Consider the following 7,784-nt stretch of genomic DNA (forward strand, 5'->3'; position numbering starts at 1 on the left):
GAGAATAATTGTGTCGAATGAGCGACTTTGTGAAATTTTTTAAGATGACTCTAGATTTTTGAGCGACTTTGTGCCTTGTGTCGAATGGAGGCCAACTCCGGTTCTGGCTTTTTTTTTTTTTTTTTTTTTTTATTATAATGAGTGTTAGGACAGAGAGGGAGGGGGGTCTCTTACCGGCGAGCCGAAGGCTCGCCGGAAGAGACACACCTCTAAGCCTATTTGAGCCGCACCTGAAGGCCTTTGCCTCCTTATCGGCTGATGGGATAAGATTGGTATTACCGACAGGATGTATGTGAGCCAAGGCTAATTAATTGAAAACTCAGGAAATTTTCAAAAACCTGAGTAGGTATTGCATGAAGGATGTGTTAAGCATCCGTGGCATAGTGCCATGGAGTATTACCCGGAGGGCAGTTGATTCGGATTTTCTCCCATTTTTCCAGGAGGACTTGCATAAGCAAGCCCAAGGAAGTTGGGGATGCATCTACCTGAATATGAGTAGATATATTGAGTTAGTAGAGAAAAGAGAGGAGATAGAGTAGGTTATTCCAGAGTCGAGAGGACTTCAAGGAAAGTCTGGAATTTTTGAGTGTTAGTAGAGCATGATCTTAGTTTACTGGCAAGGGTTTGAGCAGTAGAAAGCATAAGATTTATGTCACATAAATGAGATATTTCACGGATGGAGTCAGCAAGTTGTAGAAATTGCTGCGTGTTTGGGTTGGAGTGAGAGTAGACAGGATTTGGCAGTAGATTTTGTTTATTGTCGACTAGTTTCGTTTGATTTGAGGTCGTCAGACTGGATTTAGTAGCTTGAGCGTAGGAGATGTTATTTCTAACCTTAGCTTGGTATGAGTTAAGTTGAGTTCCCTGTCTAGGGTTTTGGATATTGATTCGATTAGCCCCGGAGGGCTGTGAGTGCAGAGTTTCGGTCTCTAGAGGTGATTTGGAGTAGACCGGGGTCCTAGGTAATTTGGGAGCCCGTTTCTGAAGGTATGCGGCTAGCGCAGGACACTGCGAGTAATTTGCAGTATGGTTTCCGTTGCAGTTTGCACAAGTGGGTGGAACATCATAGGCCTTATTACATTCCGAAGAGGAGTGTGAGGCTGCACATTTGACGCATCTCGCAGGGAGATAACAATTCTTTGCTGAGTGTCCATAAGATTGACATCTGAAGCACTGGGTGTACGCCCTTTTAGACAAGTACTTTTCCCAGTATATTCGGGTGTTGTATAGGAAGCCGACCTTGTTAATGGAGGCAAAGGTGATCTCCGGAGAAAATATTACTTTATATAATGCATAGTGCGATTTTGTGTTTTTAGGGGAGATACCCGCGATTGAGGTAACCACCAGACCAGTAGCTTGAATTTCCTCCTTTAGCTCATCAAGGGGGATTTGTGGCAGTCCCTTGAGCACCATAACCGGATTTTTATCTGTGTTCTGACTAAATGTGAAGAATGGGATTTTGGCCTCAGCCAGGATGTTACGGAATTCTTGATGTTTGTCATGGTCGAAGAACTGTACTCTTATGCGTCTACCTAAGAATTTTGCCGAGTAGGCATCCTTACCAACATCGGCATTCATTTTTTTGTAAAATGCCGGTATGTTTAGATCAAAGTTTGAGAGGTATATAGGAGGTGGTCTGGGTTTGTAATTTCCAGTCCTTGTTGTGTTTTTAGAAGTTGGACCCGAGTTTAGGGTCGGCTCGATAGGAGTTGGAGACTTTCTACCCAGAGGTATCCGGCCAAGTCCGGAAGGCCCAGGGGAGGGCCTATCAGGATTTAGAATCCCCTCAAAGGAGGAGAGCACCTGAAACTTGTTGGTCAGAGGAATATCAGAGGTAAACATCGTGTCAGTATTTTTGTTAGGTTCTATCTCAAGCCCGGCAGGAGATTTGTCTTTGTGATATTTTTTGGTTTTAGGAGAATGGACAACCTGGAAATTGTCCTCATTATCTGGAAGGATCATTTGATCCTGAGAGGTGGAATCCTTCGAAGAAGGAATAGGATTTAAGTTGGGATGTCTGGTGAAATCCAGCACGTTATCAAAAAACAGCAGGTTATCAGTCGTCAGCTGGTGTACGATGGGTGGATTTACTTCAGGGACGCTCTGCGACAGAGTCGTCAGTACCGGAGAAGATGCATTTAACGCCGGTAGGGAGGCAGTGGAATGCAATGAACTATCCTGATCATCCACAGAAGTTGAACTAGTATTAGGGTACAATAATCGTTTGTAAATAATTTTGGTGTTGCCTTTCTTGCTTTTTGCAAGGGCAAGTCTTCTATTTACTGGGGGAGCCAGTTTAACAACGGGGGGGGGGGGGAATTCCCCCCTCCTGTAGTGTGCCAAGTTAGTGAACTGGATGAAGTTAGGAGCCTAGCTAAAGATTATCAAGGAAGAAGCAAATACGCTTCAACCCAGATATGTCGCCTAATGAGTGTACACACACCGAAATATGTAGGGGAGATAATATGAATATGCTATATCAATGATGAGCAATAAAATAATTTATAAGATAGTAGTGTTTGTATAAATTATGCTTAAGGATGAATAAACAATTATAAGGAAAAGAGTTTACTGTGTTGATTATGGAATAAAACTATATATAGGTTTATGGATATTAATGTGCTTATAAACAGGAGTGATATTGATAATATAGGCATATAGCCCGTACGTATAGGTTATGTTCCCACGAGGGAACGTGGGAACAAGATATTCAGTTACTCGAACAAAATGGTTTATTGTATGTAGCACACTATAATATTGTAGTATTTATTGTTATAAATAAAGAGATTTACCCATACTTTAGGGAACAAAAGGTAAGTAAACCAGAAGGTCGGGGAAAGTCACACCGTGATGCGAGATTAACCGAACTAAACGAGGAGAATAAGAAATTTAATTAACTTAATAATATAGTAATATAGGGATATGTTATGCAGTAAGAGTAGTATACTAGACTATGATTATGCAGTAAGGAAAGTTTCACATATATGAGCATGTGGCCCACGCATTGAGGTTTTGTTCCCACGTGGTCCGTGGGAACTGGGATTTCAAATTAAATGAACAATATGAATTGTGGAATATTACACACTAGAATATTGTAATAATTATAACTATAAAATGAAGAAAATTATCAGTATTTCGACCGGAAGGTCGGGATATAGTGCACCGATTTGCAATATTAGCCAAAATTGGCGAGAAAAATAAAATTCACAAATATATGTTAATATAGTGATAATAAAAGGTAAATTAAGTATTAAGACTAAATTATGTTTATACCATAGAGGAGAATTTCACATATATGGGCATGTGGCCCACGCATTGAGGTTTATGTTCCCACGTGGGCGTGGGAACTATGATTTCAATTAAATGAACAATATGAATTGTGGGATATTACACACTAGAATATTGTGATAATTATTACTATAAAATGAAGAAAATTAACAGTAATTCGACCAGAAGGTCGAAATATAGTACGCCGCTTTGCAAAAATTAGCCAAAATTGGCGAGAATAGAAAAAATAAAATTCACAAATAATATGTTAATGTAGTGATAATATAAGGTAAATTAAGTATTATAACTAAATTATGTTTAAACCATAGAGGAGAGTTTCACATAAAAGGGCATGTGGCCTACGCATTGAGGTTATGTTCCCACGTGGTCCGTGGGAACTATGGTTTCAATTTAATGAACAGTATGAATTGTGGGATATTACACACTAGAATATTGTGATAATTATTACTATAAAAATAAAGAAGATTATCAGTAATTCGACCAGAAGGTCAAAATATAATACGCCGCTTTGCAAAATTAACCAAAATTGGCGAGAAAAAGAAAAAATAAAATTCACATAATAATATGTTAATATAGTGATAATATAAGGTAAAATAAGTATTATAACTAATTAATGTTTATACCATAGAGGAAAATTTCACATATATGGGCATGTGGCCCACACCATGAGGTTATGTTCCCACGTGGCCCGTGGGAACTAGTATTTCGATTTTGTAATCAGGATGATTTATTGATTTATTACACACGAGGAAATTTTAACAGAAATGACTATTAAATAAAGAAAGATAATTAAGCTTTACAAAACAGAAGACATATCGACCATTAGGTCAGATTAGATCACGCCGCAATGCGTAATTACCAGAATTAACGAGTAGAGAAAAGAAGAATAAATTTACAAACTAACGTATAGATATAATAATGTTATAAGATATGAGGGTAATGACTAAAATATAATAATACAAGTAAAAGTAAAATGAAAGTTTCGCAAGCATGGGCATGTGGCCCACACATAAGGTTATGTACCCACGTGGCCCGTGGGAACTGGAATTTTAATTTTTAAAACAAAAGAGTTATTTTTATAAATATCTTATATTCAGAATAGATAGAAAAAATTTTTCTACGTCACCAATTTGTTGAACAGGATCTATAGTATAATTATTTCTTGAAGTAACTCGCAAAGGAGTTTTAAAACCTTTGCGGGCACGTGGCCCGCAAATCGCAGTAAAATGTAAGTTGATTTAACAGAAGGAATACCAAGAAAAACACACTGGAATGATATTAAACACTGGTTAAACTAAAATAAAGTTAATTAATAATGAAAGAATTAATTTAAAAGGAGCTGGAAATGTGATCCGTATGTGCGGAGATTTTCCGCGGTGTTCGCGAATATTCTATGCCAAGATGGCGCAAGGAAGTTTCTCGATCGCGCGAGAGCAGCATGTGAAGGCGTCCGCTCACTGGAACGACTCGCGAGAGACTGACCCAGTCAACTCCCTAGGCCAACTCCGGTTCTGGCTCGTTTCTGCCGGAACCTTATAGACGAGCGCGGACCACAACGAGAGCCTTGCTTCGAGAAATTTTCGATTGGCGACGGCGCTCGCGGATTGGTTCGCGCTTAGGTCACGTCAAGGATTGGTTCGCGGGAGGGTCTCGTCGCGGATTGGCTCGCACTTGGGTCGAAACGGTTCGTACCATAATCTCCCTATTTTTGGCATATTCTACAACGTTTCAGCTTTAATTAAAAAAAAATTTCATTGCTCTACCTCATTTCTATCGAAAGTTCTTTGATTTTGAATCCGATTTCGTCCAAATTGCCCACTGTGCGACGTCGTGACAGAATACTTTCGAATCGCCTGCAACTAGCGCGGTATCTTTGGAATCTTCGAGGCGCAATATTTTTGAAATTCCTGAAATTCATCAAGAGGAAAATCAGCATCTATTCGAGAATCTTAGGCCTTTGACGCGCAAATATTTGCATAGATCTTTTACCGGACGATCAAAAAATATCGACAACGTGTACGGAGTATATATGCGCGATGATAAGTTGATTCTTGGAAATGCAATGTTCGACGTGAACAACAACGACAATATCGTCATTAATGGAACGGCATACAAGGGAACTCACGGTTTTTACGAATTAATATTCAAAAGAATTCCGACGAGAAGCTGTACACCGAGGATGATACGAAAACATACAAACGAATTATCGTTGTTACGCGTGCACATCGACGCGGAAATCAAGTAATGGGGAACAGGGATTACAAGTATAAAAATATTATAGGACCAATGTTCGCACGAGAAAGAAAGGGAATGAGAGTTCAGCTTCCAACTTTTATACGCGTGACCAAAAGTCCAATCGATTATGTGCATTGGGATGATCCAAACGAGCTCGTCGATCGTTTGAAATTGTTGATTCCTTCGGAGAATGCTGGTCATACCAGCCATAACAATGAAATAATGTCCATCATCGAAGAACTTCGCGAAACCAGTTTAATTATGAATTAAAGCGCACGCGCATTCGTTGAGTTAGTAACAAATGAAATGTGTTTGGTGTTGACCGACGGTCGGAGTCGCCTGGGGGCCGGGAGCACTCAGAAAATGAGCGCGCGAGGAGGCAAGGAGAAGACGGGAGAATCGGAATGTTGTCCTTTCGGTTAAAATGCACTTTATTCACTCGATAAAGACCGCAGCCCTGTCGGTGTTCGTACGATAATCGGAAATCTTGCGCGTGATCGTCTCTGCGATGAATCGCGCCGGAAATCTTGAACGGCACCTTGACGAGGGCCGTCGCGATCGGAAAATCTTCAACGCGAGCGTCGGAAAATCTTGTCGCGAGCAGAATCACGCAACGCGACGCGGAAGTATCGGCCGGTCGAAGAACAAAGCCGCTGAATAGTTCGACGGAACAAAGTATTGAATATCGCGAAAGGATAGTACGAGAATGAAGCTGATAGATACTAAATTTGACTCGAGCGAGAACTGAGAAAGAAGAGAGCTGCTCCGCCAGGGGAGAGCTTAAATGTTCTTCGATAGGCAGACGTGGCTCTACGCTATTGGTTATGATCGATCGTATGATACCGGTAAACACACGGTTGAGATTTGAATAGAGGAGGTTTACCGTCAATGAACTCTGACAAATATTATGCGACCTCGCCCAACGGTAACGAGCGATCGCTACGTGACTCGGTACACATTAGAAAAAAAGGGAACTGGAGCGAACGCTCGGCGGTTGTCGTAACGGTCGGCAACTCCAGAATTCGAATCCCGAACAAAATGTCTGTTGGCAAATTAGCTGCATAGTTATGGCTCGACAAAATGTGCACTCGCTGGAATTGCTGTGAAACAAATCAAATTATGTCGTCGGGAGGAGGAGGATACGATGGCTACGAAAACTGGAATCTGCGAGATGAAAAATCTGGAGATGAAACTGGACGAGGTATATCAACAAATATTACAGATCGAACATCTGTATAAGCGATTCCAGTTGATAATAATATGGAAGACGACTAGCTTGGGTTGTGGTGTGGAAGCGGAAAAAAATGTCGGATCGCCTGCTACGACAGCTGGGGTTGTCGCATATGCAACGTAGCCGAACCTGTGAAAAATACGGACGCGATTAAGAAAGTATACGCGGATCGTTGTTATTCCAGCGTGCAAAATAAAATTTCTACGGTTAAAAAAACACTGGCGAAAGACGAACGCGGCTAACGCGAAGTGGAAGTCCGAACTACTGACTAAGATAAATAACGATCGATACGATATTAGTAAGAACGTCAAATCAATCGATTCGAGTATGGACGAGATCAATGCAAAAATCAATGACTTGGATTGGTCGCAAGTGCAAATAGTTAAGGCTTCAGAACAGAGATTAAAAGATGACATAGACAAGGTCGTAGATGATCGGCTGACGAGCTTCCGAGAAAGTTTTCAACGCATAATGTAGAAATTGATTGCGGACGAGTGCGTGAAAAATCACTCGTAATTGACATAAGCAATGACGTCATCCCTTTTAAAATATAATAATGACATCATATTACCCCTCCCCCCCCCCCCACTGCCACCTTCTAAAAGGATGATTCTCGAAAATAGAGAATCACATCATTTTGTTGACAATCTTGGATCGTACTTGACGCTCAACGTAACAACGACGAGCAGCGGCAGCGGGAAATCATCCTACGAACTTACAAGACAAGTTATTCGAGACGTTACGTCGAGTCTCGGCACGAAATCACAAGATAGGAAGGTCATAGATTCAATTTCCAATCGTAAGAATACAAAACGCATCGTCGCGCCATGGAAGGACAATGTCAGCGACAACAGCAATGTCGTGCCATTCGCCAGATTATTACTCGATCTCTTAAGTGCGATACGTAAACACAGTCTACGCATGTCGGACGACAAAGAGGCGTTTTCGACGCCGAGTTTCTATCTATAGAAAATGTAAAAGCTCCTATTAAAAACACCGATGTGGCGACAAAGGGTTACGTGGATGATCT

This window comes from Halictus rubicundus, unplaced genomic scaffold (assembly GCF_050948215.1).
Source record: "Halictus rubicundus isolate RS-2024b unplaced genomic scaffold, iyHalRubi1_principal scaffold0020, whole genome shotgun sequence".
Taxonomy (NCBI): Eukaryota; Metazoa; Arthropoda; class Insecta; order Hymenoptera; family Halictidae; genus Halictus; species Halictus rubicundus.